Below are 27,456 nucleotides of genomic sequence, written 5' to 3' on the forward strand. Positions count from 1 at the left end.
CTAAGACCAAAAATTGGTGTCTGCTCCAGCCCACACACAACACACATTTCTGCACACCGACACTAGTTTGGTGTCTATGGGCCGCTTTATGTCGTAAGCAAAGCAGGTAAATAGATAAGAAATTTTATAAAGCAGATCATTATTAAAAATGAGAAATAGTTTCGGAGATAGAACAGAGCCCTGTGGCACACCAGAATTTTGTATTTGTTTTTCGGACTTGGGTTGTGCGAAAGGCAATTTCTATTCTCACGAAGGAGGAATCCATTTTGACCAAAGGCATACATTTTCAGTAAGAACACCTGATGAACAATTCTCCCAACCACTTTTGAAATATCAAGCGCAATATTCTTACTTTCTCTGTTGATGTTAAGATTTGTTGAATAAGATAAACCATAAGATAAACCATCAGTGAACCCATTCCTGCGTAAGCCGTAATGCCGATCATTTGTGTTTTTCACAAGCTAAGAGGCATTAAAATACTAAAAACGTTTAAAATTAACTTAATCATCTTTTTAACTTAGCAAATCTCTAACTACTAACATTTTTCTAAATCAATTTCTAATTTCCTAAATTTTCAAAACAAAACATGCTAAAAGCCTTGAAACTTTGAAGTGGAGTTTAAATGCTTAATTCTAGTCTAAGAAAAACCACTCCCAAAATTGACAGATTAAAGTTGCATGAAATTCCTCTGCAGCCCAACCTCTCTAACAGCATTCTGACAGATTGTTATTCGTGCAGTAACAATTTTTATCTGTTAATTCAGTAAGCACTTAGATATATACCAACCTTCTAATTCAGTGCTAATTCCCATTAAATTAACTTCTTTTTTTTCCATCAAACTTACAACTATCTAGCAATTTATTTGATACCTTAACACCCAACTTCTAACCACCTTCAACTACAACGCACCTACTTCGACTCCAAGCTTCGAGTTCCGACAATATTATATTGCACGTTCCCACTAAGGCAATTTATAAAATAAATCGCTAGCCCCCTTTGGGAATAGTTCACTCCACTGATTGCCCATTCATGAATTCTCCCGATTGGGGAAACAATGTAATCACCTTGTCTAAAACAAAGAAATTCCGATATAAACCTATACCTACCTAAGTCGAGAAAAGTCCCCTAAAACCAGTATGGCACTTTCAAGCTGATCGAGCTCAAACAGAGCAGGAAGTAGTATAAGGACTCTTGACTGTGTGATGATGGTGAGTCCAGCAGCAAAGGCAAATCCGTAATCGAAAAAAAGGCAGAAAAAAAAAACAAAAAACTTTAGAACTAATGACATCGTTTCGCAAACTCCAAATATGTAATTTCCTAGACCAATTGTCCCGGGCATGCAAATTTCCACTCCCAAATCGAGGACTTAAGCCAAAAGTGAGTGGGTCTTTGCTCGGCTAAGCACGGCACGACATCCAAAAGGCATAAGGAATCTTAAATTTCCTGTAATGCGCTTGAGCTTGTGCTTACGCTCACTTCAGCCAGAATAACCATTATGTTCCAGATACGTACCTTACAGAGAAAGAGATACTTTTACATTGCGTATATTGTGCGGCACGTCCCAAACGTGTTTCGAGGAAAATCCGTAAATTCCTTTGGCCCAATAGCACTGCGAGCAGGGCAGCAGCGAGAATATTCCAAAGACAAGTGTTTCCATAATGTTACCTGGTGTTGGTACTTAATTTCGTCCCCATGGACTTGTTCTTTCACAGCCTAACTCGCAAACCTAAAGTGATCTGGCGATGCTGTATTTTGGATCATTTTAAAGGTTCCACTTGAACTGGACTTGAGCGGCGCGGCCGGTTTATGGTTTCTTTAGTTCTGATCTTGTTTTTGTTGTTTTTATTGTTGTTGTTGCATTATGGTGATTTAGATTTGTGCACGAATTTCAACGGCAACGTCCGTCCGTCCGTTCGCGAGTAATTTACCATATGGGTCTGAAATTGGTAATTGGTATTATGTCCAGGGCATGTCACCGCCAGCGGAATGGACATAATGCTGGGAGAATTGCAGAAATGAAAGAATATCGAGGTGAAATATTTGTGTGTCATTGCAATTATTGCGGGACGTATCGGACAATTGGCGTCGTCGTTACGGATGTTTGAAAAATGTTGTCGAATCTCAGGGTATAGTAAAATGGTAAGGTTAAAGAATGTTGGTTTTGATAAGCTTGATTAATATATCAACTGGGAAATAATGATGAAGATCACCTAAAGAATTAAACGTCGAGAAATGAAATAATTTTATCAGTTTCTAAATGTGAAATTGTTCGGTTGTTGGTTAAAAGTCCAAAGCACTATTTTGTTTTTAAACAGTTTATAGATCAATACCATTGTATTTAATTCAACTTTATTTATATATTCACCTCGATAAAAAAACTCGACAAAGCTGAGCTTCATTTATAAATTATTAATATTCCCTAAAAAGGTTCGAAGTTGATTTTTCGTTTTGATATGAGAAAGAAAATTTGGACTTTATCTGTGGTAATTTCAGTAATTCTGTATAGACCAAACTTCCAGAACTCTACCTCTACCAAAGGTTAAGATCAAGGGCACACTTTTTCTGTAGAAAACACTTTTATCGTAATACAGAACTCATCATAAATATTCAAAAATGTGCTTGTTTATAATTTGGGATATATAGATTTTGACAGTTTACTAGAGAAAAAATATGGTAAACATTTTAGAGTGCTTCTAATGCTCAAAAACATCAGAATTATGAGTTCATTAATTCGAGAAGTACAAATATTCGTACGAATATGTTGAAACTTAAAAGAAATTTAATTAATTTTGAAATAGTAGACCATGGTCCTAGTAGGAAATCATCAGGGCAATAATGTTCTATAGCAAATATTTCTGCTATCGAAGAATTTGAGCGTGCATTACTTTTGCGGACACTTGTGACGGAACTTAGAAAAACAGTCTTAGACATTGAAGCTTATTAAATTTTTATTTTAAAATAAAAAAATTAGCCCGAAGTTATCAAACAAAATATTAAATAAACAGACAAATAAAAATCAAGCTTGGTTGCATCCAAATTTGTACTTTTCTTAAATGCTTTTGAGTTACAAACATTTGTTTTTTTCTGGCTACAACCATTAGTTTGTTATTTAGTATTCCGTTGAAGTTAGACTGAATTCACAAATGTAAAACTTTTTAAGGATACATTTCTTGCCGAAAAACTTCATTTACTAACTCCTATGAAGATTTTTTTTAATTTTAAGTTTCAAAAGTAATATTTTTCTTAATAGCTTTAAAAAAAGAACTACAATTATAGTTTTAAAAACAAAATTTGTTGCTGGAAACTCAATTTTATTGCTTGACTGCTTTGTAAACATTCAAGAAATAAAAATAAAATGCACAACTGAGTTGAATTGTCAAAAAACTAGTGATTCATCCCAAGACACAACGCATCCTAGGACAACTCATCCCGGAAATGAACAATATTTGTAAGCATACTTAACAAAAACAATTGTTTGTGTATTCATTTAGTTCGTTCAAAGCTTTTTCCTTTGAATAGCTTTATTTTAATTTCATATATGAAAAACCAGGATGGAAAGTAAATTATCTGAATATAAGAAAGAGGAAGAAAATGTATGTTTAAATTGTAAAGCGATCGCCTATTGGTGGTGTTTTTAGATAGATGTCTAAAACGAATAAAGAACATTTCATTGGTGTGCTCAGCCATGTTTATGATGATAATGAAGGAGAAGGTACTTACTACAATCCATTCACATTCCTTCTTTCCTACAAGTATTCATGTGCCATTTACAGTCAGGATCTTATGCGTTTTAGATTTTAGTTATGAAGAGACACGTAGGGAATAGTTGTATAGGTTGTACATTACAACTTTCCAGGTAGGTACGTTGAAAATGTGATTCTAATAGAAAATAGATATACTCTTTGTGGCCCGTTTCTTAAACTTTTACTAAGTATTTATTCTTTTATAAACAAAGAACCTCATTCTTAAAGAATAACATTTTAAAACCATGTATACAAAAGTACCAATATATTAATTCTTGATAGACACTTTAAAATAGATTGTTGATTAAATATATCATATTCGTAAATCCTATAGTTATTGTTATAAAAATACATAACTATTTACCAAATGCATTAATTTGGATAAAAGATAGGAATGTAATTACAATTTTGTCAAAATAATGCGCTCTTTCGGGCTCATGCACAGGATTTGATCTGGAGAAATGGGAGGGGATTACATTTAATGCAGTTAAAATAATTTACAAAAAATCATTTTAAGATTCAAAATTTTACCTGAAAAATAAGTTTGTCTTCAAAAATTTAAATGCCATTTTATAAATCAAAAAACCATTGATTTTCAGTTTTTTTTTTTGAAAATCGTTAGAGCGTTTTTTTTTATATTAATGTTGTATATGCATATAAGATTTTTCAATTTTGTTCTAAAAATATTTTTGGTATGGAGTTGTTTAGTGATTGTAAATATACGCTCTACATTTGAATTTCGTAAGAAATTTTGATCGGTTTTTGAGTTATAAACGGTGATTTTTTAAGAGCTTGAAAACTTAAAAAAAAAAAAAAAACGCATAAAATTTGCAAAATCTCATCGATTCTTTATTTGAAACGTTAGATTGGTCCATGACATTTACTTTTTGAAGATAATTTCATTTAAATGTTGACCGCGGCTGCGTCTTAGGTGGTCCATTCGGAAAGTCCAATTTTGGGTAACTTTTTCGAGCATTTCGGCCGGAATAGCCCGAATTTCTTCGGAAATGTTGTCTTCCAAAGCTGGAATAGTTGCTGGCTTATTTGTGTAGACTTTAGACTTGACGTAGCCCCACAAAAAATAGTCTAAAGGCGTCAAATCGCATGATCTTGTTGGCCAACTTACCGGTCCATTCCTTGAGATGAATTGTTCTCCGAAGTTTTCCCTCATAATGGCCATAGAATCGCGAGCTGTGTGGCATGTAGCGCCATCTTGTTGAAACCACATGTCAACCAAGTTCAGTTCTTCCATTTTTCTCAACAAAAAGTTTGTTAGCATTGAACAATAGCGATCGCCATTCACCGTAACGTTGCGTCCAACAGCATCTTTGAAAAAAAACGGTCCAATGATTCCACCAGCGTACAAACCACACCAAACAGTGCATTTTTCGGGATGCATGGGCAGTTCTTGAACGGCTTTTGGTTGCTCTTCACTCCAAATGCGGCAATTTTGCTTATTTACGTAGCCATTCAACCAGAAATGAGCCTCATCGCTGAACAAAATTTGTCGATAAACACATTTCGAACCGAACACTGATTTTGGTAATAAAATTCAATGATTTGCAAGCATTGCTCGTTAGTAAGTCTATTTATGATGAAATGTCAAAGCATACTGAGCATCTTTCTCTTTGACACGTCATGTCTGAAATCCCGCGTGATCTGTCAAATACTAATGCATGAAAATCCTAACCTCAAAAAAATCACCCTTTAGAATTTTGAAAAAAAAATCCATATTTTTTTAAAAAATTATAACAATAAGAAAATGCACTTTTGATAATCAAATATTCTTTAAGCAATAAAAAAGCTTATTCAAAAAAAATATTGAAATCAGTTCATAAGTTGCTGAGAAAATTTAAAAACAAAATAACGGTTCTACGAGCGGTACCTTTCCTTAGCAATACAAAAATATGTCTTTCTTTTTAAAAGAATCCAAGTTAAGAAATAAAATTTTAGAGACAATTTAAAAAAAAAATCTATCTGTTTGTTTTTGAGAAAATTCGAATTTTTATTTTTTGACCAAAAAAATTGTATTGGGGCCACTGTTAGTTTTGATCTTAAAAAAAAGGTAAAAAACGCCTAACGTGAATCTGCTCAAAACCTTAACTTCCAAGTTTGAATTCAACCGACCCAATGGTTTAAGCTGTAGGAGCGTGGACAGGCAGGCAAAACAGACTGGACGGAATGGTGGGACCCACTTTTTTCGACTTCTGTAGGTACCATCGTAATATCATGTTTGATTAAAATCTGGAGTTCGAAATTTTGCACGAATGCAAAACTTGGCATATAGTTCCTATATGTCGAAAGTAAAAAGCAATAATTGGTTTCACTAAAGAAAACCAATGAACCTCCATTTCGTAGCTTAATTATGAGAAGCCTCTTAAGACTAAAAATTAATATAAGAAATTACCCATCCAAATTACAAAATAATTTTGCACTTATCAATTTTTTTCTTCGGGAAATTATTGTTAAAGAATAAAAAGAAAAAATCCAATTTTTCGAAAGTTTTATAAGGAATTGTTTATTTTAGCGTTTTTATTAGTTTGGTTTATTTTAGCGAGGTATTGAATGTCATCTAGCTGCAAAAAAAAACCAAGAGTAACCGGCTCTGAAAGTAATTAGAGGTTTTGTTTTAAATAACCTTATTAACTAGAAAATCGAGTTTATTTCAAGCCGCCACAATTATTGTTTAAAAAACATTTTTGATGAGTTGATGCCAGTCTTTGTTCCATCGCATTAATAAAATTGGGACTATAATTCTGAATAAAAACAAACAAATGTTCAGAAATGTATGGCTTAAAATTCTTTTTCCTACAATTTTAAAAATTGAAAAAAATAATAAAAGTTAAAACAGTTCAGATCTTTTTTATACCTTTATGAAAGGTTTAGATTGAGGGCATACAATTAATCTGTATCAAATGACTTTTATCTTAATACAAAACCCATCATAAATGTTGAAAAATGTGTTTGTTTTTAATGTTTGATATGTAGATTCTGACAGTCTCAAATTCTGCACTTCTTCTACCTCAAAATCGATGATGGCATTCTATCATAAACAATAATAATTATTTCTTATGTAAAATGTTATAAATTTAATTATCATTTTTGCATACAAAAGGTGGACCAGAATGCGTTTCAAATAGTTTATTGAAGAAAAAATATTGTTAACATTTTCGAGCACTTCTAATGTTCAAAAACATCAAAGTTACAATTTCATCAATACGAAAAGTTTGTTAACTTTCAAGTAGTAAAGTACTTAATCGTACGAATATGTACAAAATTATAAGAAATTTGACTTATTTCGAAATTATAGCCCATGGCTCTAATAGGAACGAAATTATGAGGGTAATAATATTCTCCAGCGAATATTCCTACTATCGAAAAATTTGCACGTGCCTTCCTTTGACAGACTCTTGTGACGAAATTAAAAATAGAGTCTCATCAATTGAAGCTTCTTAAATTCTAGTTTAAAAATAAAATCTTAAATATAGAAACAAATTAACTTTGTTAAAAATCCAAATTTGTTGGTTTTTAAATACTTTTAAGTTTAAAAAACATTACGTTTTTGTAGCTACAACCGTTAGTTTGTTATTTAAGATTTCGTTATAGTTAGACTTAAGTCTCGAATGTGAAACTGTTTAAAGATAAATTTCTTGTTGAAAAATTTAATTTACTTATTTCTATGGGTCATTTTTTCCAATTTTAAGTTTCAAAATTGATAATTTAAAAAAAAAATTAGCTTTATAAAAAGTAGTAGAAATTATAGTTTTGAAAATAAAATGTGTTGCTGGAAACTAATTTGTTGCTGGATGCTAAATGGCTTTTGTAACATTTGAGAAACCAAAAAAAAACAATAATCGGGTTTATTTTTTCTCACTAAAGGAAACCAACAAACCTCCATTTTGTAGCTTAACTAGGAGAATTTATATAAGAACTTACCCATCTGAGTTGCAAAAATACATTTGTACGTATACAATTATTTTCTTCTGGAAAATATTGTTAAAGAATAAAAAAAGAAAAAAATCCACTTTTTCAAAAGTTTGATAAGGGAGTTCGGCTTGTTTGAGCGAGGTATTGAATCTAGCTGCAAAAAAACCAAGAGTAACCGGCTCAGAAAGTAATTTGTGGAACAGTATATAGAAGGTGACATTTTGGAAGACCATGTTTCAGATGATTAGATGATGACGTTTATTGAACAAATAAGATATTGTAAATGTATGCAATATTCACAAGTGATTAAACTTAATTGTTTCAAAAAAAGTCAAGCTCTCATTAAAGCGTTTGTTTTCTTTTATGAATTGTAACATTTGACCAAAAACATGGTTAAAAATTATAAATCACACGTCCTTCAGTTATTTTTTTGTTTTTCGTAAATTAATTAATTAATTATTATGAAAACTGAAAAAAACTTAAGATTTAAATATTTGAAAATTATATATTTAATTCTGTTAATAATTTACCTGGAATTAGGCTTCAATGTCCTTCCGACTAAAAAACTATATGTTCCACTAATTCGTCACTTAATAGTTTTATATTTGAAAAAAAAACTTGATATTCCACCTTACTCCATTTAAATTCAATAAAATATGATTATCAAATTTATTAACTATTTGTTTAAAGAACAACTTAAAAGGGTTTAAGTACAGAGTTAAGACTCATTGATTTATTAGATATTACTCTAAAATGTTGCTGTACCCGTGGCATGATAGTTAGTGAGTTGGACTATCATGCTAGTGGTCTTGGTTTCGATCCCTGCCTGTACCATCTGAAGTTTTATTCATGGGTACTGCATCTTACTCGTATGAGGAATTAACAAATTCTCCAAGAGTAATTCTTGTCATGAAAAATGCTCTCTCAAATTAGCCGCTCGGATTCGGCGCATAAACTGTAGGTCCCCTCCATCCCTGCAATTACTCGCACACAGGAATGGTTGAAAGTTGTAAGTCACTAGGCCCTGGTTCTCTACGGACTGTTGCACAACCCAATTTATTTATTTTACTCTATAATGTTGTTGATTGAAAACATCAAATGATGATATAAATTATTTAAGAATTTAAAAAACGTATTTCTTTAAACTAAAAGATTACCTTCTTAAAATAATAAAATAATTACAAAAATAAAAATTAAGTTTTATTTTCTATCATTGTTGTTTTTAATTTGGATCTCACATTTAATTTTCTCTTTTATATGAAGTGATGAAAGAATATTTCTTTAAAAATGTTAAAAACAACAAAACATGATTTTTTAAAATTAAAGCAAAATAAAACATTGTCCCTATCAATAAATTCTGGTTCTTATGATTTTCCAAAAAACACATTTGTGTTTTCTAGATACAATTTCAATGGTTTTAGTATCTTACTTAGTTTGTAGAAAATCTCAATAGTTAGGAGTTTTCATTTGCATAATTTTTTTTTTTTTAATTTTCAAAAGTGCTATCTCCAAAATATGACATGATAGAGTGGTTTTGGAGTCAAATTGGACTTAAAACTTTCAAAACCCATTGAAAAAGGCTTAATTTATTTGCCAAGAGCAAGACCTCTTTACATATATCAATTATATACGAAAGACTTGTTGAAAGAGGCTAGGACAAAGATGATGATGAATTTACTTTTTTCCGTAAAACCTTCTTTTTTAATTTCACAGATAAACAGATTTTCTAGAAATAAATAAAAATAAAACATTATACAAGTTGGCTTGAAAAATGATGGTTAAGCTTTGGAAAATCCTATGTTTCAAACTTTTGTCTCAAAACTTCTTTATTTTTCGAAATGTGGCTTCTTCTTAAAATTATCACTTTTACTGATCTTTTGTCATTGTTTCTGTTGACCAAATATTAAATAAATGATCTTAAATTAAAATGATTGATAAAATTTCATAAAAATTACAAAGTAAGGATCTGCTATATCTTTGACGGTTTTGTAATTAAGTTCAGTGTAAAGTCAAAGTTTATGTTTATTTATTCTTTTGTTATGCCACAAACTTAAAAACTATGATTTAATATTTAAAATAAAACATTACATCCTTAACATTATTATCTAATGTGTAGTTGGAAGAAAATGAATTAATGAATAAATAAATATGTAAATTAATAATAAATATAAAATGTTAAAGTTGAACTAAAAATATCCTTTCATTTCTCAACAATACAATTCACTTACTGATGTTACCTTTATTCTTCATACAACAAACTAAAACATTTGATTTTTATATCACGAATTTAAATCGTTTTAATTTGTTTAACAAACAAAATGAAAATAAAAAAAAAAACTTTTTATTTCCCAAACTGATGATATTGTGAGATCACTCACACACCGGCCCGGCCGGCATGTTTGTTCCACGTTTGTTGCCAATTGTCTCACCATATCATACATCGTAACAATGGAATTTAGTTATTTTTATTTTTAATTTTATTTTTTTCAATTTTAATGCCATCAGTGGTGTTCACGAAGCGTGAAGTTGAATTCAAGGTGAAAAGTTTAATTTCCTCCGCTAAAGCTAGGAGTTGGATGATTCGTTTGCTTATTTATCTGTGTTTTTTTTATACTTTTTTAAGTTAAGTTTTTACGGCATAGATACATAGTTTTGTGAAATAGGGGGTTTCAAATGCGATAACACAACACACTCTGTGCTTACTCGTCGACATTCGTATATAAAGAAGATACAATTTAAGTAAAATGTACATTTTATTTGTATCTTTGTATCTTCTATGTATTACACTCACCTGCGAATCTGACATGAGCTATGACTATCTTCTTCTGCTTCGTATGTACGAATGTATTATATGCCCCTATTATATCTGAAGTTGCTTTTAAAATTAATGAAGGTATAGTTTAGTTAAGTTAGTTACAGATACTTTTATATCTGAAGATACATTCGTAAACATACATACATACCTTGTAACCCTTTACATTTAGATTTAATTTGTTTGCAATTTATTATACTGGAACGTGTAATAGGCTCAGAACACGCAAACATTATGTTTCAACATTTTTAATTCTAAATTTATTCAAGAAAACTATCTCATCTTATTCTTCTTCTTCTTCACAGATCGTAGTTTGTTCCATCAGCAGCAACACAAAAAAGAAATTCGTTTTAAACAATTGGCTTGATCTAAATTTTAGGAAAAAAAAAGTATCTTATTCGTATAACTCTGTATCTTTTATGCGCTATCACACATAATCTATCTACGAGTGTGTATCTCAATGCTGCTGCAAGATTCCGTTTTCCGGAAGTCTATAAATTTAGAATATAAGCACTATAAGTTCTATAGAAAGGAGTCTACTAAGATGTGTGTGCAATTATATATTATACGGGTAGAAAATATCTTATATGAGTGTTTTCATTTGAGTAAACACCTTGCAACGGCACTCACAATTTAACGGCAACTAAAAAGCCATTTAGCAAGGTGCCTCAGGTAAATATGGAAGAAAAAATGGACAAACGTAACGACCGACCGACAGACAGACGTACTTATGTATATTATACGCCACGGTGAGGTGTAGCACATTACAAATTGATTCTCATGACTAATTTCTCAAATAATTAACATTTCTCAAGATACAATTCTATCTTATGCACTTTTGCACTTGCACTCACTCACTCACTTCTAGAACCACCAGATGTGCACACACAATGAGTTAACATTTTTTGAAATATTTTTTTCTTCTTTGGTTTTAAGGAAAAATGTTGGTAAGACTCGCACCAGTGATGCCACTAAGAGATCACGGGAGATATTTAAAGTAATCCCGTGAATTCTTCCAGTGCCATTCCCTGTACAGAGACTGTTGTTTTTGTTGTTGCTGTTTTATCTTCTAGAATATGCTAACTCGAGTTTAATGTGCAATTTTTGTGTTAATTTCACATTATATTTGTACAAAGTATTCAAAAGTACACATCAAAATACTTACCATAGGAATAAGTGGTGAAGATGTATGGAAGAAGGAGGAAGATGGTCTATGATGATGGAGACTTGGTTGGTTGGGTCTCTTCCATCAGAAGAACGACGACGACGATGATGTGAAAATACTCGTGCCTGCAATTTCAATTGTTGATTTTAGTAACTGTTTTAGGCTTCGTGATGGTTAATTTGATGAAAGACTCGTCTAAGGCCTAAAAGAGGGGTTAGAGACCTGTGGATATAAAAATACATGAATCTGAAAAGAAGATTTCATTAAAATAGAAAATCATTTTTTTTCCGAAGTGCTTACACTTTTGTGTAGTTTTGTTTTTTAAGTTTTTAAGAAAATAATTCAACAAGTTTTGCAACGAACAATTTCGTTTTAAGCCTCTTAACCAAAGAAAAGATCTATTGATACCAGTTTTCTTGTTAAGTTTTAGTGTTCGAAAAACTTTTCAACGAAATAATTTGTCCTAAAGCTCCAAAATACAAAAAATTTCTGCATCAAGTGAGCTGACGGATAAGACTAGTGAATAATCCACTATTACTAGTTCTCTTGTTTTGCTGTTGGAATTATTGAGAATTCAACTCTTAGAACTTGGCAATGAACACATTTATAGTAAGGCTCTAAGCCTAAGAAAACATCTTCGTCAAAATGTTTTGAAGCAATCAATATTGACTTTGACGGAAGCGATCGGTGGATGGTCTTTAATACCAGCTCTCTTGTTAAGGAAATAATTCTTCAAGTTCAGCAACGACAAAATGTGAATTTAGTCCCTAAATTACGGAAAATGTCTACGTCAAATAAGTTGTAGCAATTGATATATTATCGACGTTAAGGGATAGAATTGGCAGATGATCTAGTAATACTAGCTCTCTTGTGTAGCTTGGATGTTCAAGTTGTTAAGGAAATAATTATACAAATTTGGCAATGAACAAACTTTTTGCAAGGTTCTAAACTACAAAAAAACATCTACTCCAGATGTGTTGAAGCAATCTATATTAACTTTGACGGAAGTGATTAATGGATGATTAATTTTAATACCAGCTACTACAGCTCTCTTCTGTAGTTTTGCTGTTCAAGTTATAAGGAATTAATTCTACAAATTTGGCAACAAAGAAATTTTTCTCAGTCTCTAAATTACTTAAAATATCTACGTCAAATGCGTTGCAGTTTTCTGTTGATACAACAGAATTATTTCTACAAATTTGTCAATCAAAAATTTTTCCTGAAGGCCCTACTTCAAATGTGTTAAAACAATCAGTAATAGTAGTATTTCTAAAAAAGGATCTCTAAAAAGCCTATTTTTTCGGGCTCAGCTTAAAAGATTATTTTGGTAATTTTAAACGATTGAATTATTATTTTACTTAATTTAAAACCAAAAAACGTAAAATTCAATTTGAAATTAATTGTTATATCCGTATAAACTTTTATAAACTGTCACTTTTTAGATGTGTTCAACAATAGGAAACTATTAGCATGGATTTCAAACTTAAGAATAAGCCTATACATTTTTGAAAAATGATCAATCCTTAAAAATAGGATTTTTACAAAATTGAGTACCTAAACCTTCAAACAAGGCTTTAGTTACATATAAACATTACCAATCAAACTCAGAATCTTACTCCCATTTTAATAGGGCTTTTATCTTAGAAAGGCTAAAGAAGTCCAATTTTGTACACTAACGTTTCAAACAAGAATAATTTATTCATAAAAAGTGTGTGACTAATTAATTTGTATCTCCTTAAAATCTCCTTATAACTCTCTTTGTCATGCTTTTATGTGCCTGAAAATGGAACTGTTGCAATTATAATGTTTCCATACCATTTCTGATTCAAATTGCAATTAAATTGTAAAATACTAGATACTACTTTGAAGAATTATAATTATTTGTATCGGATTCTATGGAACGTAGACAGAACGTGGATTGATTTTTCTAAGAGTCTTTTCTGCTTCAGCATATTTTTTCTTTTTTTTATTATATTTGTTTATTCAGACAAAATGGCACACGCAGAACATGAATCCGATCTCGTAATGACCCAAATAAAACACTCACCCTAATACGTCGCTCTTCGATCAAGCTATCCATCGAACTATAAACGATACGATACATATCTTCTTATTAAGATTTTTATTGTGTGCACAGTGCACTTGCTTATAATTTTAATCAAGTTAACGCACAAAAGAAGCAACATCTGACAAGAGTCCGATTCGAAGGCAAAAAAACAACGTTAACAACTCTTAGACTATATGCGAATCAATAAACATCGCGGACAACCCAATGATCCAGTTGGCACCCGAACCAGAAACTCTGTTCGAGCTCATAAATTAACCATGAGGTGGGCTTAAAGAATCACGCGCCTTTTATACCTCCTCGTGCATCACACAAAATCAACCGATCATCATCAACATCAACATCATCGTCGTCGTCTTAGTCCACATCAACATCATTGGTCTCCATCAATTCAATGGTCCACCACACAAAAGTATCTTCAAGCATCCATAGCTTCGGTCTTCGCTTGAGATACTTTATAATACATCTGGATACATTGGATGCACTCGGTGAGATATTGAGGAGTTGCTCTAGTAAACTTGACAAACTCGCCTGCCGGTTTTGCTGGGTTAATCAATATACACCATGTAGCGCAATAAAAACGTGCCACATGCGTGCGTGATTGGACTCCACAATGCCACAAAGAAGCTTCGGACCAATTTCGCTCCGCATTTCATTTTTCTATATATACTTTTTGTATCTTTTTTCTTTATTTTGTATTTCATTTATTTCTTGCTTTGTTCATACAATGATCATCATCGAGCTCCATCTTTTCTCTCATTTCTAGCTTGGCTCTGTGTGGATCTGCACATCTGTGGATTTCATATGCATCTATAAAACGATTCCATGTCGATGATAATTCTTGTTTTTTTTTATTTCTTTCATTTCTTCATTTTTATTTTTATATCTTTTTTTTAATGCGGCGATCCTTTCCATCCAATGACACTGATACAAGTGTTGGTAAGTAATTGATGCCATCGCCAACGTATCGTGCGTTCTGCAAACATATTCATTTTCATTTTGCGTTAAGATCTATGTCATTACACATAAATTAGTTCGAATAACATATATCTAAGTAAGTTATATGTTTATATAATTGCATCAGAATGGCGCCTCATGAAACTTGAACGCTTAGGTAGAAAATGGAAAGATATAGATACATCGTTCTTTTGTAGATAGATAGAAAGATAGAGGGCTTGTGAATGTGAAGAAATGATTTTTCTGCAACATGACCAATCTTGGTGTAATCACTGTTTAGTTTAGTACTTCTTTTTATTTATTTTTTCTAACTCATTTTACTGTCCTGTAGTGTCGGTCTATGTAATTTTCAAATTCCCACCCACACTCACATAAACTCTCCACAAGTTGAAACCTAATTTTGTGCAATTTCCAAAGAGGCTTGAGAATAATAATAATTGGTAAATCATGATCTGAATTTGTGCATTCAGTATTTTTGTGTTGTCCAAGAAGTTTGGATACAGAAAAATAGTCGTGAACTTACAAAAAAGTAGCTTAAGTCCATTCGTCTTCCTGAGCAGGTACGAATTTGTAATGCAGAAGTATCAGGCGCAGATTAATGATGAGTTTCATCAAACAATTTCTATATTAACAGAACATATTTAATCAAAAACAGTCATTGATTAATTTTCAAAGAAATATCGATGAAACAATCTTTAGAGGCAATATTTTCATTTCATCTGATAACGAGGCTTTTCGAAGAAGTGCAATGCTCGTTTATCGAAACAACACTTTCGGAAATGAACTATTGAACCAAATAAAATAATAAGCAAACAATTCTGGAATAACTTTTCAATTTCACTAGGAACCATTTTTCTTCATTGAAATATAATTACAACAACAACTTGGGTACAAAAACATTTAACAGAGATTTATACACCTCATTCCAATTTTGTTATCTTTTACTTGTAAGTAAGTAATTTCATCATATATCGCCTCACTTTTGTCAATAGCGTCACTCTATCTGATAACAAGGACCTTCGAAGAAGTTAAACTGTGGTTAGTGGAAATAACATATTCGGAAATGAACTATTGATTCTAATTCAACATTGCAAAAATTGTTCTGGAAATATATTTTCATTTCATAAGGAGCTACTTTTCTATGTTGAAATGCTTTTGATACATCAACAAATTTTTTGATATATAAAATTCAATTCAAATTAGTTTATGGCCTTATTTTTTGGTAACTACATCCCTGTTCAAAACTATCATTTTTCCACCATCCCACTGTTGGTTTTTTGCTAAGTTCGATGGGAATATACGAGTATATATGCATGTGCCTACTGGACGAAACTAAAACGACCCGAATCGATGATGTTTCTTAAAGGTTTATTTTGTTTTACTTGTTTCACATCTCAGAATAGAGATAAATCTGCATGAGTGAAGACAGTCTTGAGAGTGCAACCTACACGATGCATGTTCCGTATTACATATTGAAATCAATAACCATACATAATGTTGGATACTGGGTTTATAGTTGATTTCTTTCTTCGATTTTTGTTTCTTCGTTTTTTTTTTTTTGTAAGTTATGTTTTCCTTCAAGTGCATCACAGGATTTGTTTTTTTTTTATATAATATATTTTGTTCAACATGGAGGATTGTATACGATGATCTGATACCACACACGGAAAAGAAGCTTAAAGCAAAATGATGCACTGATACTTGAATGGTTGCTTGGTGTAATAAATGTTCAACACGGGTAATTACAACATTTCATTCTAATCGTGTATCTTCAATAAGGCAGCATAGTACAGCAGCGTGGTGTCGCGTTGTTGTATACTCGTAGATATTGATTGTTCTTTATTGATGTTAAGAGTTATGGAGGATTTAGACAGCTAACAACAACAACGAAAAAAGATATAATGTGGTTGAGCTTGAGATTAAAGTTATATTTTTTTCCTGTTAGATGTTTATAATGAGGAACTTAATTGAGAAGGAAAAACATGACACAACCAACTTTGTAGTTAAAGAATTCATATTTTAAAATGTTAATATTTAAATTCTGAACATAAAAGCTATGAGGTAAAAGATCGTGGAAAAGATTTCCTTAGTTCTAAAATTGGGACTAGTTGAACATATTTTTTTTTTAAATTGCTGCAAAAGTCTTCTAGAATTTAACAGCTTATTTGAAGAGACTCAGAGCTAGAAGAAGTAAATTAGCTTCTACAATCAATAAGAGGTTGTTTTAGTCTGTGAAATATTTAAGCTAATTCTACATTTTTACAAGAGAAATTTGATATTTTGAGACATGACCGAAACGTTACCAAAACTATTCTTATTTTTAATTTTCTTAAAGACTAAACTAGCGTTTCTGTAACATAATCGAATTAGTTAATCTTCTTTAAGTGGAATTCGTGTCGATAAGATTGACAATCATGACCTTCACAACCAATAACAACTCAATCACGTCTAACTTTATACAAAAAAGGGTTAAAGCAAACAACAAACTCGTGTAGTTTAAAAAAAAACTACATATTTATCCACTTACAAATCACATCCACATGCATAAATAAAGTCTCACAATTGGCGTCAAATAACAAATTATAGGTTAATTAAGTTAATTAAATGTTAGTTTCGCCAACATAAAACCCGATAGCAACAAACACATCTCAGCTAGAAAAATAGATACAAATCCTAATTCTATTAACACCATTTTGTTACTTTATTACCGATCTCATACTCATGAAGTCACATACTAAGTTTTTTATTTTCTATTTTTATTTTAAGTTTAAGTCTGAAAATAAAAAATTTACTGAAGTGGAAAAAACCCTCGAATAGCAATTTAAATGACTTCTCCGTCGTCTCGGCGTGTCGCGTCCCATTGGCAACGGCATCGATCGGTAGGTTGTATCTTGCCCCGTAACAAGATAATAGCTCCAAATCAACCTACCTGCAATATTCTATCGTGTTCGAAGTAAAAAAGTTTGCATGCACCTGACAAGAAAAACACAAAAACTTATCTTCCATTGGCCATAAATAAATCGATAGTTTAATTGTCAATGAAACAAATTTTCAAAAAACTGTAATAAAATGGCCAAGAACTATGTCTCCTTCTTGAAAGATCTTGAGAAGGAAAAAAAACTAGAAACTTATGTATGTAGATTCGTGAGAAAATCATGGAGAGTTATGTTTGAGAACTTTGTTACCAAAAAAATAACAAACTCAAATCTATTCCTAACTTTAGCTAAGTCGAAGCTAGAAACTGTAGTAAATTACAGAAAATTACCGGATGTAATTGGTGATCGTGATGAATCAACATCGAAACAACTTTTCTCGTAAAATACTCGTTCTTACTTATCAGCTCGTCGCGTCGTCGTGTGTATGACTTCAGCTTGATACATGTGACTTTGTTTATTTTTAGAGTGAATATCACTTTCCAAATTAACTTAACAGCAACACACACAAAAAGCAACGACAACGCGATGATGCATATGAGTTACTTACTTTTGGTGTTTAAATTGGAAAAAGCAATATTGGTCCAGGTGTGCAGCCCTGCGGCACATTATTCAAATCTTATTTCCCGCTGTTATTTGAGGACACAATAACCAAAATGTATATACACAACTGTCAACGAAAAGAAAATTAAGTCCCGTAACATCAATTCGTCATACAAAAATAGAAGAAACATATGTCAAAGACACACTAAGCTAGAGAAAGAGAAATCGTTAATTGATTGAAGATGACGACGACGGATACGACTAAGACGTCATTGATATGTAGATACTTTTGTATCTTTTTTACATTAATTTAGATACTTCTTCTTATCCGAACGAAGATGTCAGAAGTAACAAATTTGTTTTAACTCAATTCACTGGTTTTGGATTTCGTTTCACTTAAAAAAACAACAAAAATTGCCGAACGGTAGAATCTAGATACTACTGGTCTTGGAAGTTTTGTTTTCAGCTTTCAGGTACAAGATTTGTCAAATGTTTCAACATAAAGGCCGCACACTATGGACTTTTAATTGGAACAACGGATATGCAAATGAATTCCCATATATCTTTCCTTATCTACCTTTTTCTATCTCTGTCTTCAAAAGACTTAAAAGTTAAGAAAACAAAGTGTAAAGTGTTATGTGAATGGAATAAAATATATGCTGACAGGTAGCTTCTGAGAGAGACTAAGATATCATCTTCATCGTTATTCATTGTGGTCTTGTGATTTATTGCTGATTTATATGAAATGTATGTTATTGGTGATTAAAACAAAACAATACTCCTTCCCATAAGCCCTAAATCAATAGTTTGTTGTTTGATTTGTTTTGGATTTATTTATTCGAAAAAATTGTAAAATGATAGGGTTTTTAGGAAAGTTTGATTATATTGTGTCTTTTGAAAATGATTAATTTATTATGTGGAATTATAATTTTAATCGGCGGCGGATGGACGCCAAGTTATTAGTTAATTTATTAATTTTTTCTTTATCAAGGGAAAGGATCGGAAAAAGAAGATTTATTGTGGCGATGTATTGAAATTGGAATATTGGTCTTAAATGAAAACAAAAGAAAACGAGATACTTTGGTGAAGGGCATTTCTGTGTTTTGAATTTAAACCGGATAATTAAGTCAAGGAGACCATATTTTCACGCAACAATAAAGTATTGGTTGTCTGTTTGGACTTGATCTTTGAAATTCCCAAACAAGTTGCATAATTATTGGGTATACTTCAGCAAATCACTCTCCCGAGACAAGTATAAGACACACGGTACTCGTATTTAAAAATTTAAGTTTTACTTGAGTATTTTTACTGCTAAGCTTATTCAATAGAGTCAAGTATTTCGAAGTTATTTAGCAGCAATTTTGGCTAAGGTGAACAGTCAAGAAACTTAATGAATTTAGTTTCTGAGAATTTCATGACAAAAATTATGCACGCTTGGAGGATTTGGCATTTCTTCGCAAGAGTCAGAATCCGTAGAAAAAACTTCTTTCTAGATGACACAGGCAGAGACTGGACCCAAGACTTTTGGTGTGCTAACCCTACGCACTAACTTTCAACCCACTGGAGCTTTAGAATATAAATCTACTAATACTTAAAAAGGCAACTTGCAATATTTTTTAAGGACTTGGATATCAAAAAAATCAAGCAATAAGCTTTATCTTCCAACCTTTATGCATAAGAACTTCAGCAGTACTTGAGTATTTCTCCAAAAATTAAGTGAAGTTTATATATGTTTTTCATCATTCTCGTAATAACTTTGGAAGTATCTACTCCTCAAGTAAGAATTTTGGACCTTATTACATTTGCCAAAGTATCAGTATGAAAGAATTGTAGTATTTACAAATCCAATTATGTAATGGTACTGGCACTTTTTGTTTAAACTAAAAAGTTCTTGTTTAAGTTCTTTGGCAACAAAGTCAAGCACCAGAAAGCATTATTTCGATGTTTTAAAGAATAGGCTCCTCTGGGCTAGATAATTCTTCCAATTCGGTAAGTGTTTGCCAAGTACTTGGCTCTTCATAAAAGAGTAGTCGATTAAATACTTTAAGAGCTTGAGTATTTCTCAATGTACTTGACTATTACTTTTAAACTCATTGAGTTCTTTTTTTTGTTTTAACGTTAACTACTGTTAAAGAAGGTTTTTGGATACTTGTTAAGAAAAAGAAAGTACCGATATCAGAGAAATGTTCTAGAAATTAAACACTTCTGGTTTTAAGATTATTTAAATAAATTATCTCTATCAAGTTCTCAAATATAACATCTTTCTCTTTTTAATCTCACTTTAAAATTTAATAACTATTTAAATCTATTTATGGATACAATTGGATTGAAAAATAAATCCTAACAATCTAAGTACCTAACCACTTGAATATTTGTAACCACTTCCATTTTTAAATCTATTCAAATCTCAATTAGTTCAACTGCATTAAACACTTAAACACTCAAATGAACCGAATCAAAATAATAATAATTAATTGAAATGTCATTAAAAAAAAAACTTAATTGTTCAAATATCCAGTATCAGTGAATCAGAAAAGAAAAAAAATGAAAAACTAGATTAAAATTGACATAATGGTATTAAAGCAATTTAAATATTTTTTTTTGATGGATATAATTATAGTAATTATGAAAAATATAGTATTTCCGGTTAAAATTTAGGTAATGTGTTTTTAGCTAGCCAAACACCTGGATTAGGTAATTTGCAAGTTTAGTCGATGACGGAATATCATTTTTTTATCAATTAACTTACGAACAAATGTATGTACTTTGATCAGTAGTTGTGAAATTATGCAAATTTCTGTGAGCTGACAAGTGTTTAATTACCACTTTAGAACAAGAAAAACAGCGCCAAGTTAATAAAACACTTATGTCTCCAGCATTTCTTCTAAATTATCTGATATTTGTACCTCTGCAGAAATGACAAAAACTGCTGTCAACAGTAGGAAATACCTCGATATCTTCTAGTATTTCATTAATTTTTTTCTAACATAGGTGCGTTTATCAATATTCTATATCGATAAATTATTATAAACTTTATCTTTTTCTTAAGTCATTAAATTTTCATAAAACAGAAACGAAACAGTGTACTAACATAAATAAATCAATAAATAAATTTACGCTACAATCCAATCTAAAGTCAATCTAGTTTCAAGATAGTTTTTTAATGTTTACTCATTTTTTCTTACTTTTGTCATCTTCCACTTGCCTTGTGACGACGACGTCAACTGTTGGCGACCAGAAGCTATAAATCCTTCGAGAATCTACACTTCCAGTTCCTCCTGGTTCCTGTTTGGACTTTTTCTTTTTCTTTTTCTTTCCTAACTCAACCATTCAGTCCAGTTTAGTTTTTTTCTTCCTGCCTGCCTCCTGAGAAGTATCTGATTGACATCAATGTTCATGTCGATGGCATGCGACAGCTGCTGATTCTTGAAATGAATGTTTTCCTGAAAGATACAAACAAAAATAAAAACAGATAAATAAAAGAATGAAATCGAGGAACTTACAACCCAACAACAAAAATATATTATTAGATTCATAAGATGAATGAAATGTGACTGAGGTTGGAAAACAAAAACAAGAAATCAAAAGATACAAAAAAAACTCATCCCACCAGAAATATGAAGACACCCCTATTCCTCTGATTCTATATGTCCTGTCCAGTGACGACTTAATAAAAGCTCAATTTAATATACCTCTCTGCACCTTTTTCGACAAATGCCAACCTTTTTTCTTTCCTTTTATACTCGAGATTAGGTATTTATCTAATTAAATGGAAACAGCATAAAAGATATTTTCCACACACAATTCCTAGATAGGAATACCTCAAGGCATCTCCCATCATACCATCATCAGACTTCATCAGCACGGGTTGGAGTAGCTAACAGCAAGCCAGAAGGAAGATACCTGAACCGATGTACATGTAGGGGACAAGTTTTCTTGTTTGTTAAGAAAAAAAAGGAAACAAGTCGAACTTTAAAAAAAGATACATTTAACAAGTGTTAGCTGGATGTTCGATCTTTTTTGTCCAGCGTTCATTTGATGATGTCTCTTCTGTCCTATCATTGAATTGGCATCTCAAATTCTCGAGTAAATCATAAAATTTCTGATCTATGACAAGATCAGTTCGATGGTTTTTCTGATGTGGATTCGACCAGACAAAAGGAATAAAAGGACATCAAGTTGTGGTTGTCTTTCGACACGCGAAACAAGTTCATCGTTTATGTGCGTGATGCATTTCTATAAATTTTGAACTGGTTTCAATAATTGTAAGTTAATGATCTAAATAGCGTGAGGTAAGTGGTATGACTTTTAATAGCAAAAAAGGGGAATTTGAAGAGTAATTTAGTCTTCACGTCAAATTAAAGTGGCAACAAAAAATTATTACATATATCGGACTTGGAATTATGATTGTAGGTAGAAGGAGTTCTTATTAAAAGGTACAAGGATGCCGAATCCGATGCCGGCCGGCGAACAAGTTAAACATGATGTCGTAGATATTGACGGATAAGTGATTTGATATTTTTTCTTGTCTTTAGATTGACAGAAGAAATGCAAGTTTATGTATTCTTGTGATAAGATCTTACGTGAGATATTAAGGAAGATTTATGATTTTGATAAGACACATTTATGAGGAAAATAATTAAGTAAAGATTTGTATTAAAAAGTTTAAACAGAAGAATCTTTATTTGTATTCAACTAAAAGATGACAACCATTTAATTTACTTTCCAACTTTTAACGCTAATTTTTACTCCCAATCATTTGACTTGAGAAATAAATTGCAATCTTTTGAGACTTAAAATATTAAATAAGAGGTTGACTGTTAAAGTTAAGAGCATCAGTATTAAATATTGAGTCAATAACAATCATTGATAATTATTACCCAAGAAATGATTAAGAAAAACACCCAAGGTGCATTTTTTTCTTTTCTCTGATAACAAGGACCATCGAAGAAGTGGAGTGGTGGCTAGTCTTGAAAAATTTTTTGAAAATGAATTATTAAACCAAATAATATATTTATCAAACTATTCTGGAATAATATTTCTATTTCATGAGCATTACATTTTCTTTGTAAAAATGCGTTTACAAAATGCTTAAAAGAACACTTAATGAAAATTAACCTAATTTAAAACAATTATTGATAATTGTAAAACATACATATACTGAAGAGGGCGCATTATTTAGCTTTTCTCTGATATCGAAAGACATGGAAGAAATGAAGTGGTGGTTAGTCTTGATAATTTTTTTAATAACGAACTGTTAAACATAGTAATATATTGATTAAATTATTCTAGAATTGTATTTTTATTTCATAAGTTATGCATTTTCTTAGTTAAAATGTATTTACAAAATCTATAATCTAATTTGAAACAATTGCTGATAACTGCCAAAGATCATTGTATAGTAAATAATAAAATTTAAATTGTTGATAAAATAATAAGCATACGTTAAAGTATATAATCACAATTAAATTTGAAAAAATTCTGGAGAGACAGAAAAACAAACATCACAGCATTTGACTTCAAGCCATATGTTTATTAATTTCTCTTAACACAGCTGTGTTTTTGTTCCTTCACATTTATTATTTAAAAATTAAATATAAACATTTTCATTTAAAAGAAAATAAAAACATTAACAACACTTTTCAAAAATAATTAAACTCTGTTTGAGAGTAAGTAATAAAACAGGGTCTATTCCAAACGTTTGCTTATCTTTATAACGATTTCAAAATATGAATAAATTGCTGTTTGTTTGTTAAAAAAATTAACAAATAATATATTTTGCCGTATATCAAAACTTGTAGATAATTTGTTGTTTTGTTTAATTTTTTGTTTAAGTTAGAAATCAAATATTTTAAAGGTGAAGTAAAACTGTTATTTCTTATGCAAACTTGAGTTATAATTTGTATAAAGATAAAATACGTCACTTAATGTGGCGCACCAATTTTTAATTGTTATATTGTTTTTATTATCTTTATATTCTTCGGTTCAATGTTTGATTAGAAAAACAAATATTTACTCGTACTTTTTGAGCCTAAATTAAGGTTAAAAATATGACTTTGCTATAGAAATATGCAAATAAAACTAATTTTATGGTTCTTTCTCACCTCCAACGGTGATTTTTTTAAATAGAAATAAGAATGTGCAAGAATTCACATTTACGCCGCCCTAGATGTAAAAAAATAAGGCCTTTAACTTTACAGAAATACCACATTTTACTTCAGAGTATCAATAACTTTTTACAATACATTTTTTGAAGCGATTTAATTTAAAATCTTTGCTGTGTTCCGTTTTTTTGTTGTTCTCGCAATTTCTTAATAATTGAAAAATACAGTGTAAGACACACCTAAGAAATCGTAAGGAAATTGTAAGCTATATAGGTTTTTAAGAAAAAACCTACTTACAAAGAGAGTGTATTTTTCAAGAAATCTTTAAAATGTATACACTGATCAGTTAAAAATTGTCAAGTTATGAGTTGGATAGCTTAAAAAACGCAGTATTGTTATAATCCCATTTGAAGTTTTGAGAGAAAATCAGGAATAATTTTGAAATGCCTTCAAAACTTTAATTCAGAAACTGCGAATTCAAAGGATTTTATCGTCCATAATCTTTTGGATCATCTTTTTTAAGATCGCTTGCCAAACATTAAATTTTTTAAAAATCCAATTTTTTGTTCAACAGTTTTCTGTTGAGATATTGGAGAAGTAAGGCTAGGTCTTTATGTTTTGTTAAAGAAGCCGGCAATTGAATTTTTCTTCAATTCAATTTTTCGAAACTTCTAGAGTTTAATAAGGCCTTAAGTACTTTAAATTCATGGTGCACTTTAATTCCTTTTCAAGAACAAAATGTTGGAATCGAAGTGTTAGAAGCACAATTTCCGAAACTGGTACTTAAATTGTTCAAAGAAATTCTGTTGGCATCACTTACAAACTTCAACTACGAAGGAAATGTACTAATACTTCTTAAAAAAGGTCTGATTTTGATATTTTAATGAATGCTTATGTTCACTTAAATATAAAAACAGCAACTTAAAGGTCACGGTATTGACTTTCGAATTTCTATTTTTAAAGATTTAAAAAATAAATAGATCTTCTTAGAAGCTCCTTGCAACTTGTGCTTTAAGGAAAAAAACAGAAATTTAGAAAAGTAACAATATTTCCAAAAACATTTCTTCTAAGTGTACATTTTCCATAGCCTAACATTATACTTCACAACTCTCTACTCAGCCACAAGGAATCTAATCTCAGAAAAAAAGTAACAAACCTTTTACAAAACACTCCTTGAATTCTTCCATTTCGTAATACCATTTAAGGAAAGTATAATCTTAAACTAAGAGACCAAATGATCATACCAACTTGGCACATGCCTAAAACCTTTTTTTTTTGTTATATGAACAAAAATAATAAGAAAAAAAAACACAAAAATCTGCAACCTGACCAGGTACAGTTCAAAGCCTAATCTCTAACCATTATCAAGCTCACTTCATTAAACATGCCCCATGTGTGTAAGTCCGCAAAATCGAGGACGACCATACCAACAAAAAACAACAACAACTACAACGATGACGATGGTTGGACGGTATAACAAATCTTCTTAGCCACAGTAGTTAGCCTTTTTAACTTGTGGTCCAATTCAAGCCTTAGTCAAATGGCTTAAGCCAGTTCAATCTCATTTACATTCTACTATTTATCTTAAGTCATATATGGTTTTGTTTATAAGGAAAACACCAACAACAACAAAAAGACGTGCGGCTGCGGCTGCTGCTGTTGCAAGCTTCAAGACAAAAATAAAAGTATTATAAAATCCAAGCCAAACATGTGCGACCTCTAAAAATGCAATAGAAGCAAGTCCCTCTTTGGGTACATGGTCTGTCTCAAGGATAGATGGGAGCTAACATAAAATGTACAACATTTTATAATTTTTTATTATTTTCAACATAAAAATAAAAAAGTTATTATTATACAAGTTAGTCGGAATTAGGTAGTGCGAGATGCCTTATAGACGAATAAGAACAACATCATCTTTATACATATAAAGGAAAGCGAAGCGATTCTTGTGATGATGAAGACACGACAACGATGATGTTGATGATGACAACCATGCGGGTTCTCTGGAAATGGCTACAAACTGATGCTACATACGAAAGAACTGCAGCAGCAGCAGCTACAGAAGCCATACAACAAAAAGAGATCTTAAAATCGGTTAACCTGCCGGCCGCATTGCCATCGTTCCACGTCTTCGTCACAGTCAATGGCGCCTCTGGACAAGCTCCTTTTTATGGGGAAACTCTCTTTAAAGTATCTCAAGTAGTCGAGTTTCCTATTCCAGAGTCATTTGATTGATGATCAAACAACCGTGGATGTTTGACTCAGCTGGAAGTGTCATCATGAGATGTCTTGAATTGGATATACCCAACGAAACCGACGACGCGACGACCACAGAAGACTAGATGAATTGTGTGATTATCGTGAAGTCACTTCTAAACATATTACAATCAACCCACCTGTGATGTGTTCATCCTCCCACAATAAAATCGCAAAAGATTCGGTTCAAGTACTTCAAGTACTTAGAATTTTTCCTATGGTGGTCATTGAACTGTCATTCGTACAGAGTCGCGACTGATTGTGAGTCAGTTTGACGTTTTTTAAAATTGAAATTTACGCGCACCTGTTAAAAATGCGCAGACATAGCGCAATCCAACGGATTTGCTGGGGTATTGTAATTTTTGTATTTTTATTTTCGAAATTTACGACGACGACGACGACATTGTGTTATTTGAAACCCACTCGTGCTACATTATGATGATGGAAACCTTAAATGACTGCGTGTAGGTTCTCAATTATTGGTTCAATGACTTTATAGGCCACATAGTCTATAGTCTGACTCTGACAGCAATTAGCAATAATTGTGACTTCGTTGAAACAGAGAGGGACAGAAATAGAGAATATGTTATAAAAGTTGCACAAAGTTGAAGTTTTCTTAAATCACAAAACTCGCATAGAATGTGACGCTGATGATTTTTCGCATCGTATTTCATATGATATAAATATTACTAGACTTTTCTAGAAGATTTTTATAGGAGGCAGTCTGAATTACAAGAGAGTTGAGGGAGTTTTCGAAAAGTGTTTTTACTGTGAGATTGAGTTTTTGGTGTCACTATAATATTTCCACCGAAGTTGTTTTTACTACTTTGCTGCGAATTTAGAAGGGAAGTTCTGAAGTATTAAATTTACGTGAGAAATAAAATTACTTTTTTCAAAAATTGTACAAGTTATTCTAAAAATTGTATTATCTGCCAGAATTTTCGGAAGAAA

The 27,456-nt window shown here is 31.3% G+C and overlaps 1 long non-coding RNA gene across 1 annotated transcript in view; it reads right to left on the reverse strand.

Annotated features, from left to right (window-relative positions):
• Positions 1–20,426: 20,426 nt before the first annotated feature.
• The window catches only part of LOC129951350 (uncharacterized), a 34,901-nt gene continuing 27,871 nt past the window's right edge, over positions 20,427–27,456 (reverse strand). The window contains exon 3 of the long non-coding RNA XR_008782174.1: positions 20,427–21,588. This is a non-coding gene — a long non-coding RNA (uncharacterized LOC129951350). The remainder of the gene's footprint in view (positions 21,589–27,456) is intronic.

Source organism: Eupeodes corollae, chromosome 3 (assembly GCF_945859685.1).
Source record: "Eupeodes corollae chromosome 3, idEupCoro1.1, whole genome shotgun sequence".
Classification (NCBI taxonomy): Eukaryota; Metazoa; Arthropoda; class Insecta; order Diptera; family Syrphidae; genus Eupeodes; species Eupeodes corollae.